The sequence below is a fragment of the Elephas maximus genome, chromosome 2, assembly GCF_024166365.1.
Source record: "Elephas maximus indicus isolate mEleMax1 chromosome 2, mEleMax1 primary haplotype, whole genome shotgun sequence".
NCBI lineage: Eukaryota > Metazoa > Chordata > Mammalia > Proboscidea > Elephantidae > Elephas > Elephas maximus.
The window spans coordinates 72,046,358-72,064,294 of record NC_064820.1 but is presented as its reverse complement, the minus strand read 5'-3'; the positions used below and the strand labels follow the sequence as shown (position 1 = coordinate 72,064,294).

General features: G+C 39.8%; 1 protein-coding gene and 1 non-coding gene across 13 annotated transcripts in view; both read right to left on the bottom strand.

Annotated features, from left to right (window-relative positions):
• The window catches only part of MAST4 (microtubule associated serine/threonine kinase family member 4), a 721,413-nt gene that overhangs the window by 156,074 nt on the left and 547,402 nt on the right, over nt 1–17,937 (bottom strand). The window lies entirely within an intron of this gene.
• TRNAI-AAU (transfer RNA isoleucine (anticodon AAU)) lies at nt 13,861–13,934 on the bottom strand. Its single transcript has one exon. It is a non-coding gene; the product is annotated as a tRNA-Ile (tRNA).

Here is a 17,937-nt window from a genome sequence, read left to right as displayed (position 1 = left end):
GTTTCAGACAGCAACCTCTCTCTGCTTGGCACTTACTGATCTCGTTTCCTGAGATCAGTCAACAACCACGCTACCACTAAATGCCTCCTGTATGTGGAAGCTTTTTGTTTATAATCAAGCGCATTTACCATCGACTCTCCACACACATTATGGCATCGTCTAAGAATACCGAATATACCATGGACTGCCATATTTTTTAGTCTGAAAGCTCTTCTGAAATTTGTTCAGCTTCCTAGCGACACACAAGTCTCCACTGACAGACAGGTGGTGGTTGTGCATAAGACGCCCTGGCCAGAACTCAAATCCATGTCTCCTGCCTGGAAGAAGAGAGTTCTACCACCGGACCATCTTTAGCAAAAGCCCATCTCTCCTCAAAACGTGACTTACAGCATGAACACAGAAACACAGCAGAGAATGTTGATCATACAGTTTGCTAACGGAAGGGACTATTTGTGCCCCTTTCATTACAATCAATGGCTGCTGGTTGTGCAGTCACAGTACTGTTAATCGACGCCTGGCCAGGCCCAATTCTAATGCTTATTAATGATGTGGGAGAGATTCTGCCAGACTTTCGCAGGCTTAGTCAAATCGACAAATAGCAAAGCCAAAAGCAAAAGGTCTCCTTGGCTTATAGTGTGAATAAAAATCCCATGTACAACCCTAGAGTTGCAGAAGCTTGAAAATGAACTCGGGTGAACTCAACAGTTCACTCTAAACCAGTAGGCCTTCAGATGAACTTCTTTTTTTAGTTTTTAAATCAATCCAGAGTTAAGTAAGTACACTTATAAATGAAGACTCCATTTTTTTAGAATATCCACATACAGCACATAGTAACTGCCCCATAGAGTTTCCAAGGAGTGGATGGTGGATTTGAACTGCCGACCTTTCATTAGTAGCTGAGCTTTTAACCACTGCACCACCAGGGCTCCTAGATATATCCAGCTACTCTAAAATAATAAAGAACTCTACGGACATCATCTTTTCCCAGTACTTATTGTTAAATATGTTCACTCATTTTGGAGCTTTAATTGCTGAATTTATATTACAGCGGTGATTACCAAATTACATTTGGAACATAACATGTCTCACATTCAATTTGCAGAGAATTTACAAATTTGAAGCTTCAATGCTGAGTGTAACTACAATCACACTGTTATGAGTTAAGAAAGCATAAAGCTCTCAGTATTGGGGTTAGTGATATGGAATGAATCACTTGATAATTACAGTTCCTAAGATTTCAGGAAGGTCACCTAGACCACACTAAAGAACTGACAGAGAAAAAAAAAAAATGTAAATCAGGAATCCAGCACCAGAGAGAATTAGGATAACCAGGGACATTGTGGTTATCTTAAGTAGGCCTCCCCCCTTCCCACACTCAAAAGTATCATCACTGGGTATGGACCCCCATCCATCTCCCTCTGGAGCCTTTCCAAGGGTTACAGAAATGCCATGTTTCTGGACTGACAGAAAGCATTTTAATCATCATGTTAGGAGTTCAGCACCCGGAAAGGATATATTGCTTCTCAAATCTGATATAAAGACAGCTTAGTAGAAAACGTCTGAGTAAGCTCTAAGGAACAATTCTAAATTCTCTAGGTGTGGCTTGTGATGACACTAAACAAAAGATATAAAAAAGCCTTTTAGGTAAACTGCTTTAAATAAGAGATCTCACAAAGCCAGATAAGAATACATGCTTAAGTAACTGGCCAACTGGCTTATGCTCTAATCTCTTGTTTGAAATGTGCTTAGCTGTGAAAAGTAAGATGCCATTACGGGGCCTCTTTCCTTGAGGACCAAAGACATAAACAGGGTTAACCAAAAGGTTGGCAGTTCAAACCCACCCATCAGCTCCTTGGGAGAAAGACCTGATGATCTGCTTCTATAAATGTTACAGCCAAGACAGCCCTCTGGGGCGGGTCTACTCTGACACATGGCATCACTATGTGTAGAAAATGACTTGATGGCAACTAACACCACCACAGCAAAAGGTAACACAGTTTAAAATCCTGTTCTCAGACTTCATAGCTTATGTGCATCTACAAATAAATGGTATATGTAAGTGCAGATTTACAGTGCCATTATTATTTGACAATAAACTGATACTTTCCTCTAAAACTTATTAGAGAAAATGGTTGCAAAAGCAAAGATAAACAACTTTAATGAGAAGATGAACACAAGCAGACTGTCTTTCCACAAGAGCCAAAGTTAATCAGTTTACCATATTGCAAAATTGAGATGGTTCTACTGCGGCAAAATTCAGAGGGCACCACACACCATTGCTTCAGCATTTGTAACAGCTTAACTGATGCAAACTAGCCCTCCGTTACTTTAGAAGTGGCTGCTTCTCCTATGACTCTGACCAGGAGCTTCTGTTTACTAGTTTAAAAGCACAGGATATTTTCTAGAATATAAACCATGCCTGTGTTGTAATACACCAAGACAAACTAGCTCAACCTGACCCTGAATTATTTTCTTCTCTGCCTACTTCGTCTCCCCAGAAGGAGACGTATCTGCCACAAGCTGGGGAAAAAAAAAAAACTATGAAGAAATTAAGACCCAAATAAAGTAATGCTCACAAGTATCAGTTAGCAGAGAACAAAATTCCACTTTGTTATTTTATTATTAATAACTGCCACTTTTTTTAAAAAGTGCTATCAAGTTAGAAAGAGCTTTTCCTTTTCTTTTTTTAAGGGTGAGTTGTTCACAGTAAGAACTAATTAATCACCAAGCATGAGATGGGTTTCCAAAAGAATTCTACTCTATTCATCAAATGCTGCTTTCCACTTAATTCTTCCATAATTAAGTATTTTCATGCCTAATCTGAAAGTCTTTTAAAATATGGCTAGGCCAAGACAAAAAGTATAACAAAATATTTATATATAACTCTAAGACATAAAATAATCATCTTAAGTAATGCTGGACTGAATTCATCTTGAATAGGTGTAAATATGGTGTATCACTCTTGATACTTTCTTGGCTGTACAATATTTGGCATGAAATAAACATCAACAAATCTGGGCTACTACATGTTATTTGTAGTTGCTATACATATGTGTGTCTGTGTATTTACACTTAAAATATATGCTATAATACATATCATTCTTGTTTTCTAGACTTTAGAAATCTGTTATTCTTAATAAATCCTTTCATCATTTACATAAAGTCCTAAGGTAAATAAACATTCCACACACCACCATATATGACTTTAAGAAATATGTAAACCCCCAGGGACAAGATTTTGATACTAAGAGCAGACAAAGTTTGGTAAGAGATACTCCTTACTTTGGTCTTGGTGTAGAATATTCTGCATATCCCCACATGAAAAATGGTGTTTAAAACTGTTCTAAACTGACCCCTTGTAGCTCTTCTACTAGAGATTGTAAACTCCTTGCAGGCAAGCATTTCTCTTAGTCTTTTTGTGACCCCAGTGCAATAACCGAAAAAAAAAAAAAAAAAAGGAGCACTTGATACAATCTTGTTGAATAAGTGAATTATAAGTAAGAATAAGCTAATAAAAACAATAAAGTAAAAGTTTTGCTGAAAATGGGGAGGGGAGGTTGATCATAATAAACCCTGTCCTAAAAAAAAATCCCTATCTCTTAAATTAGTAAAATTTCCATTTGACAGTTACACCTAAAAATGTTACAATCATTATTAGAAAGCAGTGATTGTGGGTCAAGCTGTGTTGAGAGCTATACAAAGTCAGATTCCTTCCCTGCCCTCAGGAGCTGAATCTATAAATTGATTACATGAGATAACAGGATAATTTATAACATGATTTAGGCAACTATAAATATTCCAAAAGAATCTATAAGCTTAAAGGGTTAAAGCGGCAATGGAGCAAAAGTTTTTGGAAGGATGACAGATTGCTTTTGACAAATAAGCATACCTTCAACGCAAGTGACAGAAGTAGGTCAGCCTGAGTAAGTGAATTTTCCACTGACTCATTTCCACATGTATCATGGGCAGCAAAGGATACCAGTGATCTAGTTCTCCACCTGGAAGAGCTGTACAAATTAGTTCTCTAACGAAAGCCCCTGGAATTAAAACTGACTCGGCAGGGTGAACCAACCACTCTCCTGACCTGTAAACAAGTTAGGAGGCAGTAAGGTCAACAAGCCTGACCAAAAATATACTCTGGATAAAAACTCCTTGTGCATTTAGAAACGTTAACAACTTAGATCTTAGGTATGTGGGGCAGAGCAGCTCAATCAGGTTCAGTGTGGCTGTACCAATTGGCATAGATTCCACAGATCTTCACTAAGTCTATATGTAGTTTTTCGGTGTTTAACTGTGAATGCAAATAACCTCTATTTTAGGTTTGGTAGGAAAAAACTAGTAAATTATTTTTAAATACAGTTTCACATATTTTAGTGCAAATGGAGCATACCATTGTAAATGTCAAATAATTGCCATCCATTATGATAATAGGGCCCAGCCAATCTTTCCAACTTATTCAAAGTTCACTGCATGAATGATCTGAACCCTCAGTCCCCAGACAGAACTTAAAAATCTGTCCTTATTAAAAAATTCAAGGGCAATAACTCAGGTTAAAGAGGTGACAAGAGATGACCCTCCTCTGCCATCTACTCTGGAAAATGCCCAGTGCTTTCTCCTGGAGCAGTGAGGGAGCTGACAGGTTCTGTGTCCCTGCAGAGGACACCAGGATGGGGTAATACTATGGAGACTGATGGTCTCCGCCCAACAGGAACTTATATTAAAACAAGGCTGTTGAATAAATACATAAATTTTACTCCACTGGGAGATCCTCTATGGATGAAGGCAAATGCTTTCCTTCACACAGGAAAAAGAATTACCCACATTTAGGAGTTCACCCAATGGACATCAGTTATGTTTTTTCCAGTGAAGTTAATAAGTTAGGCAGAGTCATCTATATTTTGAACAAAAGCAGTCCAACAATATCAGTTAGTTCTGAAGCATCAGTGGAAGCTATAGAAAAAATAAAATTCACTGCACAAGTAGACTGGCATGGGATCAACACCCATGACCTTGGCCTCTTTAGCACAATGCTTTACTGGACTAATATACTAAACAAATATAACAAAATATAGCTCTTGAGATACCTAGTGCTCTATAAAATGAGACAGTGTAAGAAAATGAAACAAACATCCCAGATAGGAAAGTGCTGAGGTACAGAACATTTAGAAGACATTCAGTGCTCCAAATGTATAATGCACATAGAGTTTTAATGTTTCAAACTAAGACTCTTGAAACTACAAAATAGAATGGAGGGAATTAAAAGCACAATCTCATTACTATATACAAAACAAGTCATATTCCAAATATCATCTCTGGGACTCGGGCCAATTTGCCTCTAGCTTGCTCCAGAATGATGATTTATAGAAATAAAAAGGTATTTTTTTATAAGTGAAAAGTCACCCAGACAATCTATTCCTGCCACCAGTGCTATGTTTTCTTCATCAAGAACTGAACTGATGAATATACCATTTTACAAATGCTATCCAATTACCACCAGATAGTCATCTCTGAGCTCCCACTTGGTATTCACCAGTTTAAGCCAATGTTCAAAAAGAAAACAACCCTAAGCCACTGGATATTGCCTGTCAGACTGTGAAGCAAAGGAGATATGGGACAGAGCAGAACTGTCCCGTAGAGTTTCTAAAGCTGTAAGCAGACTGCCACATCTTTCTCCCGTGGAGCTGCTGGTGGGTTCAAACTGCTGACCTTTTGGTTAGCGGCCAAGTGGTTTAACCACTGTGCCACCAGGACTCCATATCATATGATATTATTAAATTAATTATAGAACTTTTATATTGCATTGCCCTAGGAAACTACACCTACTCCTCACTTATCCAATATCTTGTTATCCAACATTTCGCATTTACAACAATAGTAAAAAATCTGCTATCCAAGTGTTTTGCACATTAACCTGGGTTTCCTCCCCAGGCCAGCTCCTGGCCACCAGAGCTACCCGAGTGTGTCAGGCTTGCAACCGAGGCAGCAAGCTCTCCAAAGGCCTCTTTCTGGTCTCATCCCCACCACCAGAGCCACCCTTGCAGCTCTTCCTTTGAAAGAGGCAACTGAGGCAGATTTTGAGGGCACCTTTTTAAAAGGTGGCCAGAGGGCCCAGGAGGCAGCAGGGGCAGGGAAGGTTGCTGCTGCTGCTCCTCTCTCCTCAAGCACCCTGGAGGGACCAAGTCCTGAAATGGGAAGGATACTGGAGGTAATTTGGGGCCTGTGGGCTGTACCAGAAGCTGGCAGCCCCCTCCTCCTTCACAGCCTGGGCTGCTGAGCTCCTCTTCTGAGCAGCTGCTAGCCTCTAGGTTCTCAACCTTGGATTCCAAGCTCTCCAGGACCAGCTGTGTGTCGCTCATTTCCGCAGGGTCCTCCCTGGCCTTCGGAGTGGCAGCAGGCAGCTATGGCTGCAGAGAGGGTGACTGTGGGGAACATGGGTATGGGCAGCAACCCCACGGACCATCTAAACCCCCAGCCCCGCTGGTTGCCCAAGCCCCAGAGCCACCAACTGTGCCTCTAGTCCAGCTGCCGGCTGCAGGTCCACTCAAGAGCCAGCCCCAATGGCAAAGACCCTGGGGTCCAGAGCACAGCGGTGTCAGGGGGCAGAGCAGTTCTGAGAGTCCAGCGCCGGGCCTCCTCTGTGTCCTTCTCCTCCTTCTCACATAACACCAATTTTGTTTAATAACTTGATCTTTGGTACCTAACTATGTTGGTGAGGAGTGAGTGTATCTGTTAAATGAAGACATCATTTATCCACATCTATCCAAAATATAAATGTAACCCTTGCCATATAGTCAATTCTGACTCATATCGACCCTATAGGACAGAGTAGAACTGCCTCATAGGTTTTCCAGGGAGCAGCTGATGGATTCAACTGCTGACCTCTTGGTAAGAGCCAAGCTTTTAACCACTGCGATGGCTGGCAATTTGAATCCACCAGCTGCTCTTTTGAAACTCTGTGGGGTAATTCTACTCTGTCCTACAGAGTTGCCAGGAGTCAGGATCGACTCGAAGGCAACGGATTTTTTTTGGTTTTGCTTTTTGTATCCAAAATATTTAGATAATAAAAAACATATTTAATTTGGAGTTTGGATTTATACTTCCCTGGACATTTCTAAATATACATAACACTTCACATTGAATCATGTAAAATCTTGGTAAATATTAACTTTAAACATGCTCATATTCCTTCATTTAAATAGAAAATTTCATTACATGAAATTTTGCAATATATATTTTTGAGAACTTTAAAGTGTCTAAAAATTATTTGAGTCTTATTTTCAGATTAATTAGGATCAACTTTGTACAGAACTATACATAGCATAAACTTATTCAGTCCACAGACATAGACGTTTCAATGATGTGGTTAATAGATTGTAAACTCAACAAGAATGAGCTCATATTTGTTTTTCCTTCCTCTTACCCTTTTCCCCATCTGAGAAAGCATGCTTTCCTTCTAAAACTTCTACCATTGTGTCCACCTCATTTTTACTTTACATGGTCACAAAGATCATGCTGCCAACGGAGGATTTACTTAATGGAAACTGCTTTTTGTTCTTGTCAAGAAAAATAGGGTGAAAAAGCAAAACAAAACCCAGCAATCAAAAAACACCATCTCCTTGCCATAGAATTTTGCAACTCAGATTTCCTACTCAATTCCTATCATCCCCTCCATCTTCATTTCCTTTTCTTTAGAGATGTAATGTACAGGATGATAAGGTCCCCCGATATACTGTTAACTGTAAGGAAAATATTAGAAGTATGATAAAACGTCAGCAGGTATCTGATCCTGCTATTATAAAAGATGTTTAAACACCAAAAAAAAGAAAGCATATATGCCTATGAAAAATATAAGTACATGACTCTAGAAACAGAAAACACTATTTAAACCATGTGTGAATCATCTCTCTACCCTTACCTCCATTTCTCTTGGGAACACAGAGAACTGGAAAGATTAGAAAACCTCATTTTGTGCCTAGATCTAAGCAGCCCTAAGTACTTGAGGCTCCTGAAAGAGAAATATTCAACACCAATTAACTTCGGCACTTTTCATTAATCTTTATATGGATGGCTCTTAATTTCCGCCCAGAACTTTTCCAACACTCTAAATCCACATACCCAACTGTCAGCTGCACATCACTACTCAGATGTCTACAGAAGTCTCCAATTCAATGAGTCCCAAAATGAGGTTACTCTGTTCACTACCATCTGTCCTGCTTCCTATATCCCCAATTTCAGGGACTGGCACCAGTCCTTTAATAACCTAAAGCAGAAATAGGGCACAAACCTTCACTCTTGATTCTTCCTCAATCTAACCATCCAATTAGTCATAAGGTCCTGAGATTCCACCTCCTGAGTTCTTCCCTTCACTCTCACTCCGCCAACCTGGCTGTGGCATTGTCACCATCTCTGGCCTGGATGCCTGTGACACTTGCTCTAACTGGAATCCTAGCTTCCTCCTTGCCCAACTCCAATTCATCCTCCATTGCCAGGTATCTTTCCAATGGGCAGTGGTTCCTCCTGCCCACAGAGTAAACCTCCAAACCAAAAAAAACAAACCCAGTGCCATCGAGTTGATTCTGATTCATAGCGACCCTGTAGAAGTGCACAGATACAAACATACACACACATACATATAATTCAAAGGTTTTTTCTTTTCACCTCTGTGAAAATAAAAATACCCCTGGGTGAGTTAAGATAGTCTCATCAGTCATTTGCGTCTCATTTGACGTCCTCAGGGTGAATTTTATTTGAAGGAACACCAAGAAGTTAAGGCTAAAGCAGGGAAGATTTCACCTGGGAGATGAGGCCTGAAGTGTGGAACTGAGTAGTCTGCTTTTCACCCTCTGCTTTTATTCGGAACCCTGGCAGATTCGAACTGCCGACCCTTTGGTTAGCAGCCATAGCTTTATCACTCTAATTGAATTTCTCCTCAATTTCCATTCGCAAGTCTCTTTGTAAAGCTATTTGTTCTCTTTGTCTGGAATACTCTCTTACACCATTCATTGACCCCTCTTTCACAGGCCGATCTATTTTCCTTCTGTGACAGCCAACGTGTCCCAGTTAAGTGTTCCCTGAATGCTCTCAGTGCCCTCTCTACTCCCCTTACCACTGCATGGTCACGCAAAATGTTGTTAATTCTTAGTGTTTCCTGTCCTTATACATACTCCCACCACATTCCCCACAAAACTGCAAGCTGTTTCACCACTGTCTCCCCAGTGCACAGCACAATTCCTGACACACAGAAGGTACGCAACTAATATTAATTAATGAACAAATAAAAACCCATTGTCATCGAGTTGATTCCAACTCATAGTGACCTTACAGGACACAGGAGAACTGCCCCACAGGGTTTCCAAGGAGCAGCTGGTGGATTTGAACCGCCAACCTCTTAGCTCACAGCTGAGCTCTTAAGCACTATGCAATCAGGGTTCTGGATAAAAGCAGAGGGTAAAAAGCAGGCTACTCAGTTCCACATTCCAAGCCTCATCTCCCAGGTGAAATCTTCCCTGCTTTAGCCTTATCTTCTTGGTCTTCCCTCAAATAAAATTCACCCTGAGGAAGTCAAATGAGATGCAAATGACTGATGAGACTGACCATCTGAACTTACTCAGGGGTATTTTTATTTTCACAGAGGTAAAAAGAAAAAAAACCTTTGAATTATATGTATGTGTGTGTGTATCTGTGCAGTTTCAGATATTAGGGAGCCACTGGGAAAGACTTCATTCTCAGCAAGCAGTCTTAAACTCAGAGGTGAAGTGTTAAGATGTAACAACAGATCTTACCCTAAAGGGTGGCATCCAGGAAGTAAAGATATTTCATATCTGAGTTTTTCGAAACAGACTAGGACCCAAACAATTCCTTCTTCATCCAACTCTCTACTCATTGACAATCCACAAACCCTTTTTTTTAGACTGAAAACTCTTATAGGGAAAAGGCTTACCATTCTTAGAGAATATAGAACTTCTACTTCTCATTCGGAGGTTAAAGTTTTTATTTGGAATTATTTAAAGAAAACTAGAAGGAAGCTCCCCTATCTTTCATGTAGCTCCATGGTTAAAGACAACTGTGCCCAGGCACCATGTCTAAGACTCCATTCACTAAATGGTATTTCTTTCTGCATTTGTACCATGAGGTACCACCAGCCCCTCTAGACAATATATATTTATATTTGTCTGTGGGCATATGCAGGAATATGATATACGGCTAGAGTCGACATTGCTTCCATGGCATAGTCGGAACTCTGATGGCAATAAAGCACATCTATATGAGCTACTGGACAAGACACATATATTTTACTATCTATTTTTAAGTACATATTTCAATGAGTTCTGTTCTACAAGTGTGAACAGTGATCAAGTCACCTATTTTAGCACAAAATTAAAGTAAAAAACTGCTGTGTTCTATGCTAATTACCTGAATCGTATCATTTAAAATGTAGATAATATCCTTATACATCTTCTAGTAATAATTCTGATAATTTACAATAATTACATAAACACACCCTCCTGATGAAGATAACTTTTAATAATCTTATGCAAAAACATTAAAATAGAATATATTATATTCTACCTTCCCTCTTTAGCATGATATACTTAGATTTTCACAAATAAAGGTAACTGGCTAATTTAAACCCGATTTCTTTTCAGAGAGAGTTTTGCATTTGCATTCAGAATTAAAATACAAGGTGAAGCACAAAGATAAGGTGGGAAGCAGTCCTTGCCATCCAGGTCTGTGTCAGCTCCGTGAGTCACTAAAAAATGATGGATTGTATTTTCCATCTCTTTTGAACAGGATTCTGTGGTCTCAAGTATTACAGGAGGAAAAAAAATGTGCCTAAGGGGCTCTGATTTACAATTAGTCTGTTTCCTGATGATTAGCATAAACTACCAGGACAGAAAATTGTATGCAAACTCTAGAAGAGTCAATAAACAGTACTGAATGATCCACAGCAGCAGCCAAGGAGGAAAAACTGCTTACAGCCTATGCTTCAAACTTCCTATCTAACTTGGCTGAGGATCTTTTAATCTAAAAACAATTCTATGTTTACAAACCATTCTCCTTATGGTTGTATGAATTATCTTTCACAAGCAGAGGGACATATTAAATCTCAACACTTTGCTCCACTGTTCACTCTCCTCGGCTAAGAGTTTGTATTCAGGTTAGTACAGTTAGAGGCATTTACAGAGCAATTGCAAAGCCAAAAAGGATGTCCCTTTCCATTAGAAATGGATAACATTGTGAGGAAGTCCCTTGGTGCTGCAAACAGTTAACGTGCTCGGGCTGCTAGTCGAAAGGTTAGAGGTTCGAGTCCAACCAGACGGTGCCTCAAAAGAAAAGCCTAGCGGTCTACTCCTAAAAAATCAGCCATTGAAAATCCTGTGGAACACAGTTCTACTCTGACACACATGGGGTCACCATGAGTCAGAATTGACTCGACGGCAACTGGTATAATATTGTGAGAGGATGTTGTAACAGGCAAGGGGCGTGACATTTAAAGTCATTCATAGCCCTCTAACAAAAACAATTTTCACTCCAAAATGCAAAGTTGAAGGTGGTAGGTAGGTGAGAAGAAGAAATGAGTTCCCTTTTCTAAATGGTGATGACAAATTTTGCTTCCTACTCCTCTTATTAAAAATTTTTTTTTATTTTTTTACTCCTCTTATTCAGGATGTACTTAGACCATGATCATTAAAACACTTACAAGTTCCAGGAAAGAAAACTACTTTAACAGTGGCAGATGTTATTTTTCCTTAACTTGTTAACATTTCAAAGGTTTTGCTTCCCAACTGGGCAATACAATTCAAGTCCGGTAAATGGACAGGTACCGTACACAATCTTTGTATGTTTGTGGCCGTACTTAATTAGGAAAGGTGTGCAGTTGTGACAAAGGGATGGTGATGCTACTGATGGCAAGATGGCGAGAGACACAGGCTCCTTCAATGTGAGTGAAGGACACAACTTACTACTCATACAGAAGGGGACACAGCCATATTCCTAGTTGGAAGGGTCAGCTCCTCTGGCCTTTGAGTCTCTCCAAAGGCAAATGGAGCGCCTGTGGTACAAACAGTTAAGAGCTCAGCTACTAACTAAAACCTATCCAGAGATGCCTCAGAAGAAAGGATTGGCGATCTGCTTCCAAAAGGTCACAGCCATGAAAACGTAGATCTATGCAGCACAGCTCTACTCTGACACACATGGGGTTGACATGAGTCAGAACGGGTAACTGGTAAAGGCAAATGAGACTGCCTGATCAGGGTGAGAATCATCTCTATCATTCTCTTGTTTTTGTTGTTTTATCCGTTTGTTTGAATATACCCCTGGGCTTTCATAGATATATGCTAGGTAAAAGTCACTGGTGAAGACCCAGCACATTTCCAACTGGTTACTTCCTGGCCAGGTGAATCATAGGTCACTTTTCCAGCATAACATCCCTTTATTTGCACCATATCCCAGAGTCAGTGTCACGATAAACTCCAGTTGTCATCTGGGCCAGCCTTTACACCACCACAGTATCTGAGCTGCCAAAACAAACAAAAAACCCAAACCTTCTGCTGCAGTCTATTCCGACTCATAGCAACCCTTTAAGACAGAGCAGAACTGTCCCATAGGGTTTCCAAGACTGTAATCTTTATGGAAGGAGACTGCCTCATCTTTCTCCCGTGGAGTTACCAGGGGGGTTTGAATCGCCAACCTTTTGGTTAGCAATTGTACCACCACAGCTCCTTTTTCTGAGCTCCCAAGGACTTCTGATCCAGGTATTCCTACCCTGGTGTCTGTGGACTTCCAAGGGTTCAGTGAACAAGGCTTCAGTGGGTCCATGAACTTGGATGTTGTTGTTGTGTGCCGTTGAGTTGATTCTGACTCATAGTGATCCTATAGGACAGAGTAAAACTACCCCATACACTTTCCAAGAAACAGTTGATGGATTTGAACTGCTGACCTTTAGGTTAGCAGCTAAGCTCTTAACCACTGCGTCACCAGGGCTCCATGAACTTGGATAGTATAAAAATAAATTACATCTTTATTTTCATTAACCACAAACTGAAATGTATCATTTCACTGATGTATGAACATTCACAGTAGTAGTAGCGTACTTGGAATTCTGCCACCAATAGAATCCATATTTTCATATCATATTACAGTTGTTGGAGATATCTCGGATAACAATTTACACTCATTATCATTTCAAAATTATGGTGGTTATTAGACTCACCTTTATTTCTTGATATCAGATATGTTAATAATGTAACACATATATCACAAATTTTAATGTTTTGATGACTATTTCAGGACAATTGGTTTCCGTTATAATCCTATATACTTTATCTTATTTTGTATTTTAAAACATTATTCTGAAAACACGGCCCCCTAGGCTTCACCATACTGCCAAGGGAATTAAAAAAAAAAAAAAAGATAAGCAGCTGAGTATGTTCAGTAAGTCTTGCCACTATTATACAACTAGTTAGGGGCAAAGGTGTCCTGGTGGCACAACAGTGAGGCAGTTGGCTGCTAACCAAAAGGTTAGCAGTTGGAACCCACTCAGAGGCTCCACAGGAAAAGATCTGGCGATCTGTTCCTGTAAAAATTACAGCCTAGAAAACTCTATGGGGCTATTTTACTCTGTCACATGGGGTCATTATGAGTCAGAATCGACCCAACAGCACCTAACAACAGTTAAAAAAAAATAACCAAACCAAACTCACTGCCGTCGAGTCGATTCTGACTCATAGCAACCCTTTAGGACAGAGTAGAACTGCCTGATAGAGTTTCCCAGGAGTGCCTGGCGGATTCGAACTGCCGACGTCTTGGTTAGCACCCGCAGCACTTAACTATTACGCCACTAGGGTTTCCATATATTTTTGGCCTGTACAGGGATCAAACCTGCGACCTTGGTGTTATTAGCACCACGCTCTAACCAGCTGAGCTAACTGGCCACCTACAACTGTTAGTGGCAGAAATTTGACTAGAAACAAGTCCCTGAGTCACACTTTAGGGCTCCTTTAATCATACTGTATCACTTCATTCAGCTCACTCTAGCTGTAAAAACAGGGATTTCTAAAAGAGAGAGCATGTAAATGGAAGCATGTTCCAGTTACCCTGTGTGGCACTGGGCTCTCGGTTCCATTGTCCCTTCCCTTGTTAGACTCACTCGTTATCATCAGTATACGTGGAACCAGAAGTTTCTTCTCCTCTTCCAAGGTATCCAACAGCAGGTTTAGATACTGATAAATGTGCCACAGAATTGAAACATTCTCATAGAATCCTTTTCAGCTGCTGAGGCTTGAAATGACCAAAGCTGTGGTCATGTGCTACTGTAAACTGTTCGCAGTAGCTTCTCGAAGATTCTCCTAAAAGAAGCCTAACATGGTCAAGGCCTACTGATTCTAGTTTGCTGAAAAAGATTAGGGATGTTATTTGAAAGCCAGATCTAGCATGTAGAAAGTTTTTCAACACTTTTATCTCATTAGCACTAGAATGAATATCTGTTGAACCTTCCTGTTCGCCAGAATACTCACACATTTCTAATTAAATTTTTGCTTTGGTCTATTCAGCTTCAACCCCCAAACTTTCTATAGGACCGTATAAGGTGGCATTTAGGTGACTCTATGTGTTCCTCGGTAACACACTTGTGCCGAAAGTTCGGTATGACTATTTATCATTGGTAATTTATAAGCCTGTCAAACACTAGGGGATAAAAACCCAAAAACCACAGCCACTGCCGTCCAGTCGATTCCAATCATATAGCGATCCTATAAGACAGAGTAGAACTGCCCCAAAGAGTTTCCAAGAAGCATCTGGCAGATTCAAACTGCTGACTTAACCACTATGCCACCAGGGTTTCTACTAGGGGATAAAAAACTAAAAAAGGGGAAGGAAAAATATCAAACAAACAAAAAAAAGCTACTGCTGCTCAAGGTCACAGTATGGAGGCTCAATCTTATTTCACACACACAAATCAGATCAATTGAAGATGGAAATGCATTATACATTACACAAACAGTTTCAAACCTTGATAAAAGCAGACCTTGGAATGTACATTAACTGCAATTTACACTTAGTATTGTTTCATATTTGAACATTAAATGTGTTGAAAGGAATAAGCAAATAAAAAAAATCCACTGCTTTCTTGAAATATTTATGACGGTACCATGTAAGTTCAGAGCAATTATGAAACCCCAGGAATTATTTACCCCATAACAACACCTTTCATGCTGTATTTCGCCTCTGTTGCTCATCTCTTTCCTTATTGTCCAAGTTCTACATGAGAGATTTTAATCCTTTTAGAAGTGTTTCATCCTAAAGTGTATGTACTGTTCATTCCAAATTTGAATCTGGCAATGATGTGCCCTAGATTGTCATTTTTTTTTTTTTTTTGCTAGAGAAAATATGGAACACCAGACTGACAATTTAGCAATAATGTACCATGCAATATGAGAGTCACAAACTTGGAAGTTAACATAGACATAAAAACCACTTGGCACTATGCATCAAGATTCATAAACATGTTCACGTCACTTTGGCCTAGAAATCTCTCTTCTGGGAATTTATCCTAAGGAAATAATCCAAAAGACAGAAAAAGCTATACGCGTGAATATGCTTACTGTGGAGTGCTTTCATTCAATTAGCCTTTATTAAGTGTCTATTATGTGCCAGGCACTATGCTGGCATAAGGTCTCTGCCTCAAGGCATTCATACTCAGCAGGGAATACAGGGAAGTACACAGAATTACAGCTTGGTGAGATAAATGCTAACAGAGGCCTGTACAGAAACAATGGAAACACCAGAATGTGCTAGAAGGGAAGGGCAGAGAGAAAGAGCCTAAGAGGGCTTTACAAAGTTTTAGGTCATGTTCGTATAGCTTCTTCATAATATTTATTTTTTAAAAAGACACATAGTGCTGTTAAGTATTGGAAAAAAAAATCACTTTATTATTCTAAAAAAATCCTCAACGTGCTTTAAAAAATAACAAGCAAGTATAATTGCCCTCAGCATTTCTTAGAAGCGCCTCATCTCTCTCCCCACTGAGCGTGGGAGTTGAATGTGGCAATAAATCACAAAGCCCTGATCTAGCACATTATACCACAGTCTATTCCTGGCCTTAGTTTTCTACTAGACACCAGGGTGTCCTAATCAAAACTGCTAAAGAACTCTGAGTACACGTTGCTTCAAAAACAAAATGAAATAAACAAGCAAAAATAATCTTATCGTTCCTTTGAGAACTTTCCCTTTCAAATGGCCCAGAGCCATTTCAGAAACTCCTGCTTTAAGATTTTAGAAGGTCCACTGCTAAATATGGATTTTATAATTGGTTGTGACATTTTAGTGTTATCTACAACTGAAAAAATCCCGCAGTCTTAGGGGTTGCATTGCATTGAGAAGCTATTATAGAAATATAGACTGGACACACATAGTAATATATAGGGAGAAATAATTTAAACTAGAAAGGGGCATGTTCCAATCTGAATAACATGTCCATATTTACACCTGGGTTAGAGAAAATTCTATTCCTGTAACATGCACAACACCCAATTCAAGTCAGGACATGTTACATATTAGAGTGTGGGAGCTGTGGAGATGCCTCTTTCAATGTGCTCTGCCCTGCCCCATGGCTCAAGGCTTTGGCCACAGTGCAGAAGTGGGCAGGTGCTTTAGAAGGGCTACTAAAGAAGGTCACACCTGAGCTATCTTTCTTTCTAGAGTCCCTAAAGAGAAACGTTGAACTTGAAGTAACTGTTGGGAAGAAAGTAAAATTAACATATACTGAGTGCTTGAATCCACCAGGCGGAGCTCAGAAGCCCTGTGCAGCAGTTGTACTCTGTCCTATAGAGTTGCTATGAGTCGGAATCGACTCAACGGAGATGGGCTTGGTGTCTTGGTTTTATATTTGCTATCCATTGCTCTAGGCCAGGAGATGGCAAATTTTTTCTGTAAAGGGACAGATAGCAAGTATTTTGGCTTTATGGGTTTCCATTCCAACTACTCAATTCTGCCATTGTAGTGCCAACAGTCATAGACATTACCTAAATGAATTGGTGTGGCTGTGTTCTAGTAAAACTTTATGTATAAAAATAGGTGGTGGGCCAGATTCGGCCTGCAGGACATAGTTTGCCTACCCCTGCCCTAAGTGCTTCACACTTATTCAAGGCACAAAACAGCTTTGCCAGTTATCTTCCCTACTTAAAGACAAGGAAACCAAGTATCAGAGTTAAGGTGACTTGCCAAAGTCACATGTATATGAGTTCACTTATCACAAACATGAAAGATAACAAAAATGGTGGTAGGATTACAGACGAAAAGCTTCTCCCAAGGGAAGCTTCTAGAATATGTAGTACCAAACTCCTTAATACCATAAGGGAAAGGGAACCAAACTCTCTATTACAGTATGCCAGATTACAGCAAAACTACAATGTGGACACTCTCCCAGAATTCCAGCACGCTCTGAAGGGATTTTATGTAACAGCCTCATTGATATTCATATATTCAGTAATTCATTTATTCCATGCCTAGACAGTGCAATATGTAAGTGCTAAAAGAGAAGAAAAAATAAAGGGAAATGGTACTTGTTCTTCAGGAACTTTTACTGGAGTTGGGAGACAAGGCACAGATGCTGAACAGTTAATTGATGCTGATCTGAATTGCCATTTGAGCACAGAAATAAACTACAGAGGAGATGTGTAAGGTTCAGTGCCTGATATTCAAGTGAGAACAGCCAATAAATATCCATGTACTATTTCTCTTAGTTGAAACTTCATCTAGTTCTCTACTCACTCCTTTTTTACTCTTGAAAGATCAAAGATGCTATTTTCACTGTGGTATTCCTAATTTAAAAGAGCCCTTATGGTGCTGTGGTTAACCATTAGGCTGCTAATCGAAAGGTTGGCTATTCAAAAACACCAGCCACTCCACAGGAGAAAGATGTGGCAGTCTGTTTCCATG